The sequence below is a fragment of the Pteropus medius genome, unplaced genomic scaffold (genome assembly GCF_902729225.1).
Source record: "Pteropus medius unplaced genomic scaffold, Ma_sr-lr_union100, whole genome shotgun sequence".
Taxonomy (NCBI): Eukaryota; Metazoa; Chordata; class Mammalia; order Chiroptera; family Pteropodidae; genus Pteropus; species Pteropus medius.
In genome coordinates, this window is record NW_024349566.1 from 165,565 (window position 1) to 183,191 (window position 17,627).

The window sequence follows — 17,627 nt, forward strand, 5'->3', positions numbered from 1 at the left end:
TGGCCTAGTGGATAAATAGAAAACTCTGGTATCCACCTAGGGGGGGCTAATAGTATGAAAAGATTACCTGATCTTCCTTTGCCTTATACAGGAGCTTATAATAAAGATAGTATACATATAGTGAATAAAGATAGAATTCATGTGCCTTATAGTAGTTTAAGTTTCATAGAAAGGCTGGCTAGGTCAGGATCTCCTTGGTGCTTAAAAAACAAAGGAACAGAAACTTAGCTTATGAAAGCAGCTTTGTAAAACTGATTTTTATAAGTATTTTCCTCATTACTGCACCAAGGAAACTTTTGAACAGCTATGAGAAAGGTTCAGCTTGAACTTTAGATATAGCATAAATCAAATAGCATTTAAAAGATGTCTTCAGGCAGAAAGAAGAACAATGTCTGCCCACAAGCCAATGCTTGCTGTTATGAATACATCTATCTATCACCTTTACTTAAATCAAACTGTATCTTATGTAATAGATATAAGAATTAAAAGTTGAGATTGTTCCATCAGGTAGTTCTGTTCTAATGATTGAGAGAAAAATGTACTAGTTAATCATGAACATTAATAATAATATACTCTATAAGATTTTTCTGCTTCGCCTAACCACAGAAATTTAACCCCCTGCTACCTTAACTACAAAGTATAATCAAATGCCAAAATAAAAAGTATAAAAGTTGTACTCAAATCACAATAAAACGGAACAGTGTCACACCGCCTCTGAGTTGTGTAGTCGACTGTCTCCAGCGCCGACGTCTTGCCCACCTTCGGGGCCCCCTAGATCCTGTCGTGGCTGGACCGCGGCACTTAGTGTTTACTGAGCAGATCTTGCTCTCTTTTGCCTCTGTTTACTTGCATATTTTATTCATCCTACCTCGAATATACTTTTCTTTTTCATCTAGCTTACCAGGCACAACCTCCTGTGGAGAATTCTTATTTGCCTTCTATATAGAAGCCATGGTGCCAGGAGCTTTGCCAAACAGTGTCATTCAATCATCCCTACAAGGCTGGTATTCTTATTGCCATTTTACAGATAAGAAAAATGAGGTTAAAGGAGCAAAACATTTGCCTACCTGACAGAGCCGGTAAGTAGACATGCAGCATGCAAGCCCCTGTAGGCAGGACTCTAAATCTCAAGCTCTTTCCAATACTAGAATGCTTTGCAAATGGAAGTTCAAGCACCCAAACCTTCAGGCCAAGGGTGGCACATCTTCTTCAGGCACTGAGCTTACTCTCCAGGTTATTGTTTTTGTTGTTCTTCATTAGGAAGAGATAAATTGTGCAACATACTTAATCAATACTTTTAAAAATTCTTTTTAATTTAAAATAGATATTTTTTACAGAATACAATTTCAAAGAAATTTTAAGCTTGGACATGGTACTTTAGGCACACATTGCCTGGCATATACTCAGTTTTCAATGTTTTATGAGTGAAAGAATGAATTCATGTGGAGAGTAAACTGGGCAGATTAGGAAACAAACACGACAGTCTGGAGCAGAGATCATTAGAGCCTAAACTAACATGTTGGCTGGAAGAATGAAAAAAAAATAATGTGGAATAATCAGAGAGGAGCCATTATTTCTGGATTCCAAGAGATCCCAAAGCTGGAAACGTTCATTCACTCCAAGAGTACCAGAGTAACACTTGCAGCTCCCCTAGCCACAGGCTACCTTCTCTTCCCCCATTTCTAGTAACAAAGTTTGTACTACCTCTTGCTCCCCATTTGGCTCCTGCTTTCTGTTTCTTAACTGGCAAAAACCTGTATGAGAGGAAATATATGGTATTTAGAAAATAGAATTGACAAAACTCTAGAATTACTGAAGGTGATGACTGAGAGGAAAGATTAAGTGTGACCTCTGACTTGGACATCTGGGATGCTGGTAAGGACATTCATCAAGGGAAATTTCAGAAAGAAAAATAGTATTCTGCAATCAAGAGCAAGTGTAATGTGTTATATTCTGAACAAGTTTGATATGGATTACCTGTAGTATGAGAAGGTGATTTTAAATTTTAAAATGTAATGTAGAAATTATTTACCAATTAACTTCCCTTTTCAACAAAAAACAAAAACAATATCATGTGCCACATGATGCCTCGGGTGTCTAGAAGTTAAATAAAAATGTAGTTCTGTAGCTCAAAAACAGGGTTGAGCAGACATAGATATGAAAGTCTTGAGGACATGGGCAAGAGCCGACTTCTAGAATATGTCAGGAAATTATATCTAGGGGAAAAGAGAAGAGAATCTAAGACTGACTCCTAGGAAACAAAGACATTTAAAACCTGGTATAAGGAGAGACTGCAAGGACAAAAGAAATGATTGAGACAGATGAGTGGAAGGGTTTGACACTGTAGAAGCCAAAAAGGAAAAAGTGACATGGAGAAGGTAGTGATTAGGACAGTCCAACGCCTCAGCTGGATCAGATATCTCACTCATAATGGGTTGTTTGAGTACTTATTTATATGCTACTTTATTCTAAATAATAATTTTGAGCAGCTCATAAAAAATGCTTTCAGAACAACTATAAAACTAAAATGAGGAGAAGAAATCAAGGAAAATAAAAGAGTGGAAATGTAAAAAATAAATACAAAATGCCAATTGTTAGAAATATATAAGCCACAAATTGACCTGAATTTCTAGCAGCAAATACAAAGAATAAAATGTAATCAATTATATTCATTAAAAAAAATATGTATTAAGTAGTCGTAATATAATAGGCACAGTAGCTCCAGGCTTCGGGGATACATGTTCCATAGGACTTATATTCTGAAGAAGACTCAGACATCTATCATATAATCTGTTCTAACTGTTAATTAAATAACTGCTCCAAAATTAAGAAACAGGATTATATGAGACCAAATTATGAAAATATTTCATTTAGACTGCAGAGAGAGCCTGAGCTTCAACTGAATGAGTAACAATGAACCAGAGAAAGAGTTTAGAGGAAAAGGTAAGATAAAAATAAACCTGTTTCTCCACAGCAATGCCAATAGTATGTAGTCCCATCTTACATAAAAAGTTCAGTTCCTGGACAGGCAAAACTTATGTATGATCAAAATAACCTTTGAAAATCCTTTATATGGTTCATCAAATCCAGCTCCATAGCTAGCTGTGGATAACTCTATGCATAAGATAAATGTAAATATATAAAATGTACAGTAATGGGCATAATGTTATAAACAGGATTGTGATAAACAAAAAATGCATTTAAAACATGAAAATCACACTCACTGCTTGAACAGGCTCAAATGGTGAGAGACCATGGGGTTACAGAGGCCTCATGAGGAAACAGGAGTTGAAATCTCTCTTTTCACACTCAAACCAAGGCTGACATGTCCTGAGTCAAGTGAAATAGTTTTCCATTTACATAGCTGCCTTGTTTTGCTTTGCTGCTTTTCTTTTCTTTTGCAGAAAATGTAGTTGAACTTCTTAACATTCTTATGATACTACATCATTTTTTTTATAACACTGAAGCCAGAGAGATTCTGCCATATGGCTTCTCAGAAAGAGGATACAGTGGTCAAAAGATCAAGCAAGACTCCCAGAAAAATCTCTACAATAAGCCCAGCAGTAAACCCAATCAAGTCATTCATTGTGACATTTCCAAGTGTGCACCAGAGCAAAATGCCAAACCTTAGGACAGAGGTACAATCTCCAGACAGAATAAGAGGAAATGGACCAAAGACAAGGATCTAGCTTTCTACTAACCCGGCTTAATCAGGCATACACTTATCAAAAATATAAGGGCTGCGTGCACTTCATCATAGTTCTCCTCTCAGAGGGGCTTTCTTAAAGTACCGTGTGGCAATATTCCCAGTCATTCCCAAATGTGGAATTCACATCTTTGGATGAGAGAATGATTTTAGATGGAACATGGATAATCATCTTAATCACATAGGATTATTACATCATCCCTCCACCTCCATTGGAATGGCCATGCAGCTATCAGAGGTAAAACATAAGAGAAGGAGAGAGAGAGAAAAAGGGAGGAAAGAAGATGGGAGCAGGGGAAGTGAAATATAAGCCAAGGAATACCTCCACTGGCAAGGAAGAAACATCCAGTCTGGGCCTAACCCAAGAGACATGGAATTTTCCTCCACAAAGCTTTGTACTGGGGAGGACATACAAGGGGTCCCAATGAGGGGAAGCACAGCCATTTTGGGAGGATGATGCAACCTGACTCACGCATACCTATTTGGGGGCTCCTCTCTGGCTAAAGAACTCTGTGCCCATCAAATGTACTCTTCACTGAGACCATACAAAAAGAATCAGAAAGGTGAGTGGAAAAGGTGATGGATAACAATCAAATTTCATAGAAAGAATGAGGTGATAGAAATGCCAGCCAAGGACTTTTTAATTAAATGGAAGCTGGAGGGTGCTCAGGTATATGGAGGAGTACCATAATAAAATGAGAAGAGGATTCATAAGTATATGATATGAAACATTTCATTTAGAATAGAGATATGGCCCCAGACCTGTCTGGGTGATCTAGAAAATGTCTCTTCCACTTTCAGGCTTCTCTACAATTCTACAGAGAAGAGATACTTGCTCATATCATTACTCGTATTTCATTGTTTCTATTTTTTACATTTGTCACGCAGGATTTTTGTAATGTATTTATCTTTTAAAGGCTTCACACTTATAGTTAATATACAGTTTCTTTTATAAAACATGTTTCTAAAAGCAATAAAATCTTGTATAATTTTCAAAAGTCATAAACATGATTCAAATATAGAAATCAAAAAATGTATTCAATTAATTAATCAATGATGGAAATAGTACAATATAAAGTAAGCTCAAACAGCATTTTGAGAATAGGATATTTATTATTCACAAGGAAGGGCAGTTTGAAATAAGTATTCTGAGTCAAAAAAAAAAATAGTGGTTAATGTCCTGTGGGAAAATAACTAACCTTTGAAGTTATCTTTTCTACTGAACAGATGTCATGTGACTTCACAGAAAACAAGCCTTTAATTTATAATAAAAATGGAGATTAAGGTTTAGAATATCCACACTATGGAGTGTCATTGCAATAAAAGTGGCCAAGAAAAAAAAATCTACTTCCTGTGTAATTACTTTCCTAAAAAAATGATAATAAAAAGCTCATAAAATCACTTTGCAAGTTTGATCACTATAACTTCCAAGATAAATGCAATACAAAATGTACACCTAGGTAACTCTTCAATCAGTCAATTCTGACAAAGCTTTACCGCAATGATTACCTTAAGCATTATTTCTAGAATTACTTAGACAGCTGGTCCACTTGGTTGAATAGATCACTCCTATTTAGTGGAGTAATAATTACTCTTATTTTGTGTGGATAATTTATATCACACGCATACCTTCTTTGTCTCCCTATTTCAAAGGAAATATGCTCATAGCTCATCAGAAAATAATACAGTGTCATAAAAGTATAAGCTAAATGGAAAGGAGGATAAATCGAGTACTTAAAATCCACACAAGGACCCTGTAGAGTATATTTGTATGAACTTATTGTTGGCGTTAACCATTTTAATAAATTTATAAATGCCTCAACTACCCTTTCCCACATACTGGGAGCAGTGTCATACCCTCCTCCAACCTACATTGTGGTTCAGATATTTAGACTCATTGTCCAGTCAGGAGACAGAAACCACATCAGTCACTTGAACAAGAAAAAATTTATAAAAACTTTGAACCATCAGCAGGTAGTTTTAGTAGTTAACTGCTAAAAGAAGTAAGAGAAAGCTCTAAGAAATACAGAAATAACAAATATGAGAAACAGACACTAACTCAAGGTTGAGATAGAGTACACAGTTAGGAAGAAATTTTGGAGAGGATCTTCCCAACAGGTCTGATATTGGTCACGGTGGGACCATGGCCCCCTGGACAGTGAAGAAATTCACTAACATGAGACAGGTCAAAGCTCATGGGCAGGAAACCTCCCATTGGGGTGCGACTAGGTCCCCTAGGAAGCTGCCCTCTAGAAAACAGCCTGCTGCAATGCCAGAAAATTCACCATAAGGTGAGAGAAACTGGGCCTTCTGCAGTCTCACAGTAGAATCAAGAAGAAAAGCACCAGACCTAGAAGAGAACCCATTTCCTCTGCTATGTCCTGTAGTGTCCCCTCCAGTGCATTGAACTGACAAAAGCTAACATTGTGCCAGATGGCAAAAAATTTTTATGGGGTCCAGCTCCAGTATCACAAAACAGAGAAAATATGGGGTAGCTTTGGAGCCAAGAAGCAATATATTGATAACGGGCACAGTCTACACCCTCGGCTATTCAGCTTCAATACAAACGATTTACACACTTTGAACTTTCATAAAACGACATGACAACTCTACATTTTCACTCATCAAAACAAAGCTACATTTATAAGTGAAGAAATTCTCATCCTTTTCCCAAAATGAGGAGACAGAAAGTCCCACTGTATTCAACACTGCTATATTTATATTGCAAATTTCCTGAAATTCACAGTCCCATTGACTGTTCTGTTACCTAAAGACTATCTTATAAACATAACGTACAATGACTTGTATAAAAGCATAACGGTGAAAAGAAGAAAATGGTTAATATACACAAATAAACATACACACAGGATAAGAAGGTTTTCAATTAACCTTACCATTGGACTTGGAAGTACTCAAAGGCAATATGTTGATGACTGGAATCATGATCATGGTCAAAGCTTTGTGCTATTCACCCTGCATCTAAAAATTCTCTTCTTTATTCACATTTTAATTCTAGTAGCAGTTCTCTGTTTTTTGGTATTGACACACTAAAGGGGAACCCAAATCCTTCTCTTTGATCTGCTAAATTAACACCACACAGATTTTTCACAGGTGACAGAAATTTACTGAGGTTTAGAAAAATAAAAGAGTTCCAACCAAACAGCTAAATGGGACCTGCCCCAACCCAAGGATCTTAAGATCAAGCTAGCCTCCCCAGGGTGAGGATCTGAAATGACTAAAAGGAGAGTACAAGGACCCTTTTCCCCACTGATTCAAGGCCACATCTCTCTTCCAACCTCCATACTCCCTTTCGGGAAGAAGAAAGGAAGCTTATTGACCAAAGCAAAGCTTATATATGTCATAAGACCCTGAAATGTCTGCAGTGGGAGGGCTGTTGCTTCCAACAGGATGGAGACTCAGGAACAAGATTAAAACACTTATAGAAATAAGTAAATGACATTTTCTTGCACATTTGGGTTGTAATTTGTGACCACCGGCTACACCTATGTAGGCTCCTTCCGAGAAACTGCATTTCTATCTCTGTTAATTTGCTTGAAGGAAATAAAGTCACATAAAATAGGCTTACCCCTGCGCCCCTTTAAAAAAAAATGAATTTTAATTTACTTCCTCACCAAGACATTAACTGATACCTAACTATAAATTTCTAGATCATAATCAATAGAGATTACTAAAGAAGAAGAATGAGGAGATGGAATGAAGGAGTAAAGAGAACTGGCATTTAATTTTGAGACTCTACAATGTATCGGGTGCATTCTTCACTTGATATCCACAGATCTTTAAATTACAAGTTATTTTTCCAATTTTATGAATGAGATCAGACATTCGTCTATCTTACAATATGAACCTGTCAATATAAAAATGCCGATTCTCATGTAATGGTGTTTATCCTTACAAAATAAAAGAGATATAAGGTATATATTAAAACACATGCACTTTAGTTCTGCAAATAAGGGAGAGATAATAGAAGAAAACTATATGATCATCACTGTATAGAAACAAGTCCTGGGAAGAATCAGTTAGACTCTCTAAGGAGAGTTCCTCTCGCATCTGGTCCACAGGCCTCCTTCACTCTATGGCTCGCCCCAATCTGTCTCTCACGATCTGTATCCCTGAACACAAACAGAAATATCTGGAGCAGAGGAAGGGCATGTTACACAGGCTTGGAGGGCACAGATCCTTAACTCATCCCAGTGCTAAAGGGCCCTCTGGTCCGGATAGCTTTTCATTGCCTTAGGATCCCCATACCACACTTCTGTCCTGACTTCCAATGGAAGGTTGAGATGGTCTCACTATCAGAGGCAAACTCAATTAGATGGTTTCTTCAAAATGGCCTAAAAATAAATATGTCTTTATTTAAATTTACCAAAGAGACGATTACATTTCATGCACCCAAATAACTTGCAAACCCTCTGCATACTCTCCAAGTCAAACCACGATGGTTGTGACTTGCAGTCTCTCTTCCACTACTCTGAGCCACCCAAAATCCCTACAAGGCCAGTCTCAGGCATTCTACTTCCTTCTCCTCTCCTCCTCTCTAACCCACCTAGTCTTTTCTTGTTCACCTTTCTCTGGTAAATAATTTAACTCCTGTAAGTTTCTTCTTTTGCAATCTTCACACATTGCCCCTAACAAACTCAGCCAGGACCAAGTGCCTCGGGGAAATACAGAATTCTTGTAAAAGGAGAAATAATGGTTGTAAAAAATTATAAGTGGCGTTTTTGTTCCTGTTACACAAACATACACAGAATTTTGCATGTAATTTCAAATCTTTCACAGACCCACCCCAGGGCCATAAAGATCCTAGAGGTTCTGGATTCTAGATTTAGAACACTTGCTTTAAAGCAACTACTTCCTCAGCAGACAATGAGGCTTAGAGGAAGAAACCCAGCTTAGCTGGGAAGCAGAGCATTAGGAAACAGAGAAGACCGATAAATAGTTCAGAGGACCAGGAAGAAATGGGAAAAACAAAACTAGATCTACAAAGGGGAGGAATTTCAGGGCAAGAAGGATCTGGAACCAAGGACCCCCTTAGGAAGACTTGACCCCTATCCAGGCAAGCAGGACTTCAGAAATCTTCTAGGAAAGAGAAATTCTTCATCCACACAGTATTAACTGGCTGCAGTCTCTCCTTTCAAATGACCTCGCAATTGTCATTGCACCAAAGACAAGTGCCAATAAGTAGAACAAGATGTGTTCAGAAGCTTTTGCTAACCCTAACGGGGACCTGCAATAGAGGCTGAGCCCAGAATGGAGGTAGATCTGTATTCCCTAGAAGGAGCTCTGCACTCTTCAGATGGAGGCTACAAAAGTGACAAGGAGAGCAGGGACGCCAGCCCCATCCTGGTGCGGGATCCACTGACAGAGAAGGGGGTAGAGTCAGGGCCAAGGAGGTGAAAACACGGGAAACTCAGAGTCACCAGCATACAGCTGGGCCTTCCTCCAGGCTGAAAGGGAACACACCCTGGTGAGACCTCAGCCACAACAAGCCTGCTCAGCGTGAATCAGCTGGCCCTGGCCTCCCTCTGGTCTACAAGTGAGACATCTACAGGGGGAGAAGCTGGAGAGAATATGACCTCTTGCAAAGTGCAAACAGCAGGTGCTGTGGGAAATCACCTGACCAGAAGTCAGGAAACCTGCTTTACCAGCTGGGTTCCACCACTGGCCTGCTGCTGCTGTGTGATTTTTGCAAGTCACTTAGCTTTTCTGTGCCGAAACAACCTCAAAACTCCTGTTTTACTTACTACTCCATGTTGCTATTCAGGATCAAAAAGTATACTAAGTGTGGAAATATTTTAGGAAGTAAAATGTAAATTATTCCATAATTGTAAGAAAGTGCATTCATATTCAGTCTTTTTGTGACAAAGATATATTTGGGAAATAACGCGAAATGGGGATGAAATCAAGGACAGGGATGTGAGGTGAGCTCTGGGGTAAAAGTGGCCAATCTATCTCAGATAAATTATTTCTGGAGATAAACATCACTGTTCTAGGATGTTGACAGCCCATCCACTACATTCCTACATGTGGTCAACCCAGTCCTCCCCCCATGACTTTTTGATCAGCACCTTCCAGAAATAGCACAGACTACCTGGATGATATTTTGGAGAACAGGAGGTTACAATCCTAAACTTAGTGACCCCATTTATTTATGTGGCTCCTTTAATGAAATCATATAATAGCTGGCCTTTGGCTCCAGGTGCTGACCAAGAGCTGCATGTACCAAAGGCTAGAAAACTAGCAATATAGTGGGTATGTCAGGGTTGGAATGAGGCCTAGGATGCATGACAGACTCCAGGGGCCATTATATCCAGGTTCCCAAGTGCTGGGTGGGAAAAAGCAGCCCCCATCAGGAGAGGCCGTGGAGCAGGGTTCTTCTTCCCACCAGCTCCCACTTCTGCCTCAAGAAAAGGGGTCCACATATGTGTATCTAGACAGAAACAAGGAAAGGGACACCTGGGCACAGATGGGACAGGAGAACCAAAGACATCTGGAGAGTCACTTACCAGCCAGGTAAACTCTCTTCCTCCAGTCTGAAAAACAACATACAGGAAACAGGTGAGCTCAGAATCAGAATTTCTCACAGAGAGTTCAGGAGGAAAAGCAGAATTTACCAAGTTGTGCCTGGAGTTCATCTGAAAGAGGTGTAAAAAAAAGCATAAGCTCCCATCTCTAAGGAAAGGGAAGACTGTGTGCCCAGACGAGTCACAGAAAAGAAACTCTCTGTATCCTAGAAGTTCTAACTCCAGACCTATCCAAGCCTCCATGGCTCCAGCTGCCCTCTCTGAGTCCCCACAGCCACCTGCACTGGGCCAAGGGCCCTGGGCCTACTGGAGAGCTGGAGCCCTGGACTCTGGCCCTGTTGTTAACTTATCCCTCTCAGCACCAGGTGCCATACGCACATGGTGCCATACGCACCAGCCTTGGGTTCTGTCCTGCCTTATCTCCGGCCTTCAGTGCCTCCTCCTTTGTCTGCCTATCCTTCTCCTTAGCCTGACTCAGAGTCTCCAGTTCTTAAAGCTCCTGCAGCTTTGCGAAATGTTCTCTTTTAGTGTAATAGCCAGCCCAAGGAGTAGGAGGAGCTCAAGCACAGTCAGGCTCACAAGGAAAGTCAGCTTCCAGGGAGAGGCCTAGGGGAAGAAGGGCTCTGCACCCAGCCAGAGATCCCATCAGGGACATAGCCCAGGACAACCCAACATACTCAGGGACCCCCAGCCCACTCCTTCCAGCCCTGCTAGGAACAGGGAGCAGCACTGACCTGGGATGAAAATGGTCATCGCCTTCTCCTGGCCCAAGATGGGGTTGAGAATGGAGCAGATCACATTGCCCACAGGCTGGTGTCTCACACCACCAGCCCTTCAGTGTCTTGGGAATGGGCCTCAGAGAATTCCAGGAACTTCTCTCCACTGAGGTCTCTCCACTGCACCTGGGGCTTTGGGAACCACCCTGAGGCTGTGCACTCTACGGGGACCAATCCTCCTCTAGCCCTGTGATGCTCACTTGAGGGGCAGACCCCACACCTGCCAGAGGGAAGAAGCAGAGCCATCTCTTTGAAATGTTAGCATCAAGGGAGATAGCACTTCACTTCCCCCTTCCTGTGGGAGAGCAGAAGTCTAACTTCAGTGGGGACTGTGCTCTGAGTTGTGAAACCACCTCCCGTCATAAAGATATGAGAGTATGTTTTCCTCTGGATAAAACCAATTAGCTAACATAGATGGTCAGCCCAATTACCAGGTAAATTTAGGGTGAACTACATGTGGTCAGTGGTGCTTTCAATTCCTCTTTTTTGAGGATTAGTAATTGTTTACCTTGAAAACATGTATGTTATGGGTTGTATCTGCTTGGCTGCATAAAATGGTGAGATTTCTTTCTGCCTTTGCAATCTCTTAGTGGATGATCTGTTATGTGCATCACATTCTGGTTTATGCTTACTCAATAATAAAAGAATTTTCTTTTGCTACAAGCCAAAGCAAAACCCTGGGTGTCTCTGCAGTCCCTTCTTCTCCATCCAAACTCTCTGTGTCCCTAAATCTACTCACTCAGTTGGATCTACTTCCTACACCTCACTGGTATCTGAACCTTCCTGTCCCACCCCACTGCCACACTACGTGAAGTCATCCTCTTCACCTTGCAACTGCATCCACGTCTCCAGCCTGGCTCACCTTTTGTCCATCTTTCTCACAGCTGCCAAAGAAAACATTCCCAGCCCTGTTTTGTGTAAAATTTCCTCAGCAATGCATCCAAACTCCATAACACAGCACACAAATCTTCCATGATCTGGCTTCTGCATTCCCTCTCAAACTGTTCTCTCTACTTAACCCCCCAACTTCCATTACCTGTGCCCCTCAGGGCCCAAATACTCCAGCCTTAAGAACAATCTTGTTATCTGCTAAAAACCACAATTACCTGCCTTCTCACATTCTAGTCCATCAACCTCAAGTGCTCTTTGGGACCTCGTCTAGTATATTCGAGTGCCTGCTCAAGCAAATACTCCCTATGAACTTTTCCTGACTGCCACAGGCAGCTTTCATCAATCCCGCCCTACACCAGGAACATCTCTTTATTCCAGTATTGTCACCTCTTGCCATACTCCCATTCACTCATCTTACAAACCATGATGGCTTCCTTGCGTGCTCAGAACACACCAGCCACACTCCTACCTCAGAGGTTTCACACTGGGTGTTCCCTCTGCTTAGAACTCTCATTCCCAGATATACACCTGACTAAATCTCTACTTTCTTCGAACTTTTGTTCAGATTGTCAATAAGACCCCATCTGAGCCTCTGTGTAACGCTGAAGCCTACCTTCCCTCCCACACCCCACATCCTGGTCCCCTTCCCCTATTCTACTTGGCCTCCTATCCTAAGTACTAACTACCTCCTAACACCCTCTATAATCTATTTATATATGAATTTATGTGCTGCCTCTAGAGCATAAGCTCCATAGGGCAGGGATCTTTGGTTCGCTGTTGTGTCCCAGGTGCTCAGAACATGACCTGGCACGTAGTAGGGGTTCTATATATTTCTATTGAATAAATAAATGAGTGACTGAGCCTCCTTTTCTTCATCTATAGAATGAGGGGCTGAAATTACATGGTCCAGTTTCCTCCCATCTCCAATACTCCAGGACTCTAGAATATAAAGTCATCAATCTGCCACCTTCAGCTCTAAACTGGCCTCTTCATAGAAGCCTCCCTTTCTGAAGAAGCAGGAATACAGCCCATTGTCAGAAGCCTGGACCTTGTGGATGCACACGGCAGCCTCTCCTGCGTGACGTGCTCCCTCTCCAGTGAGGTCCGCCCTGCGTACTGGGCCATCAGCTCCTCCTTCTGCTCCTGGAGGTTTTGATAGATGAACACGGCTGCAGAGAACTTGAAACGGAATCACCTCAGCTCCATGTTCTCCGCGCTCATGACCAGAGACACACAACAGGGCAGTATGATGTCCCTGCCCAGCACTGCCACAATGGTCCGTGAGGCCAATCACCAAGAACTCCTCTGTGGACACAGATGTAAGGAAGGTGGTGATACACAGACTAGGGGCAGGGAACACACCACCAGGTGGGAAGGCCCAGGCAGGCTGAGGGCAGGCGTCAGGTGACCCCTGACCTGATGGACTGAGCTGTAATGACTCTGAATCAGGGCAAGATCTTCTGACCACAACTTTGTGACCAGGAAATGATGTCAAAGAGACTCCCTCATCCACCTCTGCTTCTGTCCTCACACCCTTCCATGAAAGACTAATTTTGTGGTTCTCAACTTCAGCAGGCATCAGAATTACCAGCAGAGCTTGTAAAACACAGATTGCTGGGCCCCACCCCCAGAGCTTCTGATTCAGTAGGGGACCCTAACATGTGCATTTCTAAGGAGTTCACAGGCACAGTGACACTGATGCTCCACAGACCACAATTTGAGAACCACAGTTCGAATCTGGCCCCTCCTAGGACAGAAATGGAAACTGACCAAAAAGTACACCTGTGACCTAGGTCAGATCTTGATCATACTTCCCAGGAACTACCCAACTCCCACCTCTAACGTTATTATTTTTGCCGATGTTTTTCTCTTCTGCCGAATTACGTGTGAACTAAAAACTAGAACCAAAAGCTACTTCCGTTAAACACCTGCCTCACTCTCATCATTCACAGGAGTCCAAGACACTGCTTGTTAAAAAAGGAGGTTCACCTCAGCCCCTTCTCAGAGTCCTTGGCCTTCTGAAGCCTGGCAGACAGGCCACAACATGACTCTTCTGCAGCGCAAGCCCTGCCAGACATTCAAAGAGAGACTTCTCACCTGTGCTGCTCGACCTCAGCCTGAGTCACCCTGGCCTCTCACCTGGAGGATGACAGTGACTAATCTTCTTGTGTCTACCCTCTCCCACCCCCATGTCTGTAACCTTTTTCACCTGGAAGTGACACCATGTCCCTACTTTGCTCAAAGACCAGCAATGGCTCCCCCAGTTCCCCCAATGGCCCACCCCCGACTACTGCTTCTCCCTCCAGCTTACTATGCTCAAGCCAACTCTTGTTTCCTGTGTTCCCTGAACACCCCAGCACACTGCCAGCTCCATACTGGCTGTTCCCACCTACAGAAGCCCTCTTTCCATAGGGATCCTCACGGGCTCACTCGCCCGCCTCCTCCAAGTCTCAGTCCCATCTCACTGTCTACACTGACCAGCTTACTGACCACACCCACCTCCCAAATCCTTGACTCCCTACCCTGCTCTACTGCATTTCTCATCCTCTTACCTCCTCTAACAGACTATAGGTTTTACTGGTTTGTTGCCTTTACTATTCACCATCTCCTGCTAGAATGTATGCTCTATGAAGATAAGGAATCTTATCTTCATAGAATAGCACCTAACACATAGTTGACACTCTATAAATATTTGTGGAATAAAATTAGTTAATAAATAAAAAAGTGCTTAGGATACCAACAAAGTCAGAAAATAAAAAGGAGAGGAGAGGTATTTCCATATTTCCACATTTTTAATAGCTGACTTTTAAAACATCATACACTCCTCATTGGACAAGGTCTCTTATCCTCATTTTATGGTTTGGTGACTCTTCCTAAACTTTTAATTATATTTAGTGTTTAGGGGAACATCGTAATCTTTCTAAAGAAGGACCTCCACAAATAGCCACTATTCCTAAAAAAATCAGTAGAGGACCTGGGGGCTCCCACCCATCTGATGAAGACACAGAAGAGGGATGGGGACACACTCAGCTGTGGACCCCCCAGTGGGTAGCTGGATGAGGAGAAGCAGGGAAGTGAGATGACAGATCATGGAGCGGCTGGAACAATCCTCCATTTTCCTCAGAGGTGGGGAGATACAGGGCAGGAAGCAGATGAAAATCAACAGAAGGAGGTAGGGGCCAGCCCCTACCTCTCTGGCCTCAGAGGGGAGAGCAGAGATCAGAGCTGGCACAGTCCCCGGCAGAAGCAGAGCCTTTCCTATTGACTCATTATGTTAATGTGGTGGTGGGCCCTTACAACCCTGATACTAAGAAAAGACTGAGCTTGGACTTCTCTCAACCCTTTTGAAACCCTCTGTGGAGCTAGAAAACCACAGCACAGCTTCACTCTACCCAGAAAACCAGGCTCTTCCTTTCTCAGTACCTGGAGCCCCGTGATAGAAACTGTCCCTTTATTTCTCCATTGTTCATACACCACCAGTGACTCCCCAAGACAGAGATCCCAGACTCAGTCCCCTTGCCATGAAGAAAATGCCGGCTCCTGCTTGTGATTCTGTCACCCCTAATTGTGAGCAAGGAATCACTGAGTAGCATCAGAACAGACTACATTCTTCTCAAGGAGAACGTGGCTCCCATCGCAGGCACCTGTCCTGCTTTTGTTTGCTCATTTAATTCACCTTAATATCAATCCCACCGCACAGTCTCCTGCTCAGGACCAGGGACTTGACCTTAATGCAGCAAGTACCCAGTCAATTCCCCATTGATGAGTTTATTCGCTTCCGCTATATCTTTACAGAAGATTTCTGACTCAGGATAAAGGATCCCAGTGGGAACAAAGCTGCAGAGATGATAAAATGAGTCCTGAGCAGAGAAAAGACCCCAAACCACTTACTATTGTGGGGGGAGGCAGCCTATGGTTCAGGGAAGGACATATTTTAGAGGTGACTGCTCAGTTCTCCCCTGGCCTCAGCCCCTCTCTGTGTGACCACCTTAGCTAAATTTCTTAATCTTATCTGCCTCGGTTGTCCTCATCTGCAAAATGGTAATAGCATCTCACTGCCAAGGTTGTAATGAGAATTAGAACAGGGCCTGGTCCTAGTAAGTGCTCCAAAAATATCATTAAAATAAAGGAAGGTCTACGGCCATGCCACCCTGAACAAGCCTGATCCTATCTGATCTCGGAAGCTAAATAGGATCGGGCCTGATTAATACTTGTATGGGAGACCAACTAGGAAGACTAGGTGCTGTAGGCATAAAAAATAAAAAATAAGGGATTGTAAGCTGACAAGTTCCTTACAATCTGTGAGGTCAACCAAGGGTTGCCTCACCTAAAAAAATAATAATAAAATAAAATAACATAACATAACATAAAATAACATAAAATAAAATAAAATAAAAAAGGAAGGTGATCCCAGGTCTTCGTAGAGCCTCACGATTATCTAATGCTGCCATACTCTCAGCCTCCTCCTCACAGCCAGCTGCTCCCTGCTTCCTTTTCTTGACCCACAGGTGTCTTCAAAACCAACTTACCTACTTTGAAAAGCTGGGACTTCTGGAGCGTGTCTAAACACAGCAGCTGGAGAAGGTTCAGGGACCCCAGCAGACCCCAAATCTGCTCTCAGAGTTTGCACTGTGGTTAGCTGCTCAGAGTCCTGAACCTTGCTTCCAGAGCTGTGGGCGCCGGGCCTGGCTGGTCCATGGTCTGGCTGTTATCCAAGGCCTAGCTGATCCAAGGCCTGACTGGCCCAAGGTCTGGCTGGTCCAAGGTCTGGCTGGTCCAAGGTCTAGCTGTGATCCAGGCCTGCGGCTAGAAATAAGACCCCAAAGTTAGAAAATATGTAAACATTCTTCAGCTTATTGTATCACGCATGTCTGGCTGAATGCCACTTTTGTACTCAGCTATGTGAGGAGCCATGAGGTCCCATGGAGAGCAGAAGGGGAGCACAAGAAAAAAGAGCAGAAGAAATGCTCTCAGTACTGCATGCCCCCTGCAAGAGACTGCACTTCCTAACAGAAGTGTGCTCCGCATAATAAAGTTGATGCCTGCCGTTTCATCCTCATGTCTGCCTCTGTGCATTCTTCCAACTGGGTGTCTCACCACCGAACCTTCCCTTCTCGGTCAGCAATACCACCGACACTTGGCATAGCCAATACAATGAGCTTGGCCCTGACAATTGGCATAGTCGGCACGATCCGCTCGGTCCTGACAAGAGCCAACGCTGGGTGCCCCAGGTTCCTCATGCTGAGAGACAGGTAGCTCTCAGGAAGTGGAGAAGAACAGAGCCTGGCACAGGCTGCAGGGGCATCTGCAGAGACCAGGCTCTGGAGTCCCCGATAAAGGCTCCTGCCTGAAGAATCCTCTCTTCTCCAGCTCTTTCCACCATTTGAAAGAGAAAGCTTGCAAAAAGCAATCCCAGCAGACTCTGTCCTGCCTTCTTGACCGTGCAGCCCAGCTAGCAGGAAGGAAACAGCGTGATCAGAGCAGCAAACAAAGAGTAGGTACAGGTACACTGAAACAGCCCTGCAGGGGACAGATAGAGGCACAGTCTCAGTAACCATTTGTGCAACAACTGCTACACTCCAGGTTGGCTTGTTCTAGACCTCAGAAGTAGGATTGAGTGTGGCACAGCCAAGACCAACATCCAGTCCTATGCATTGGTCTGTCTATACCAGCTGCTCACTACTGAAATGACTCCATGTTGGTTGGTAATCA

At 42.8% G+C, this 17,627-nt stretch overlaps 1 long non-coding RNA gene and 1 pseudogene across 2 annotated transcripts in view; one reads left to right on the top strand and one right to left on the bottom strand.

Moving 5' to 3' along the window:
- Positions 1-16,634, bottom strand: part of LOC120618887 (uncharacterized) — an 87,645-nt gene extending 71,011 nt beyond the window's left edge. For both annotated transcript variants that reach the window (XR_005657324.1, XR_005657325.1), the window contains exons 1-2: positions 16,445-16,634; positions 10,231-10,359 (exon numbers count right to left, since the gene is read on the bottom strand). This is a non-coding gene — a long non-coding RNA (uncharacterized LOC120618887). The remainder of the gene's footprint in view (positions 1-10,230; positions 10,360-16,444) is intronic.
- LOC120618965 (uncharacterized) lies at positions 16,049-16,167 on the top strand (annotated as a pseudogene).
- Positions 16,635-17,627: the final 993 nt, after the last annotated feature.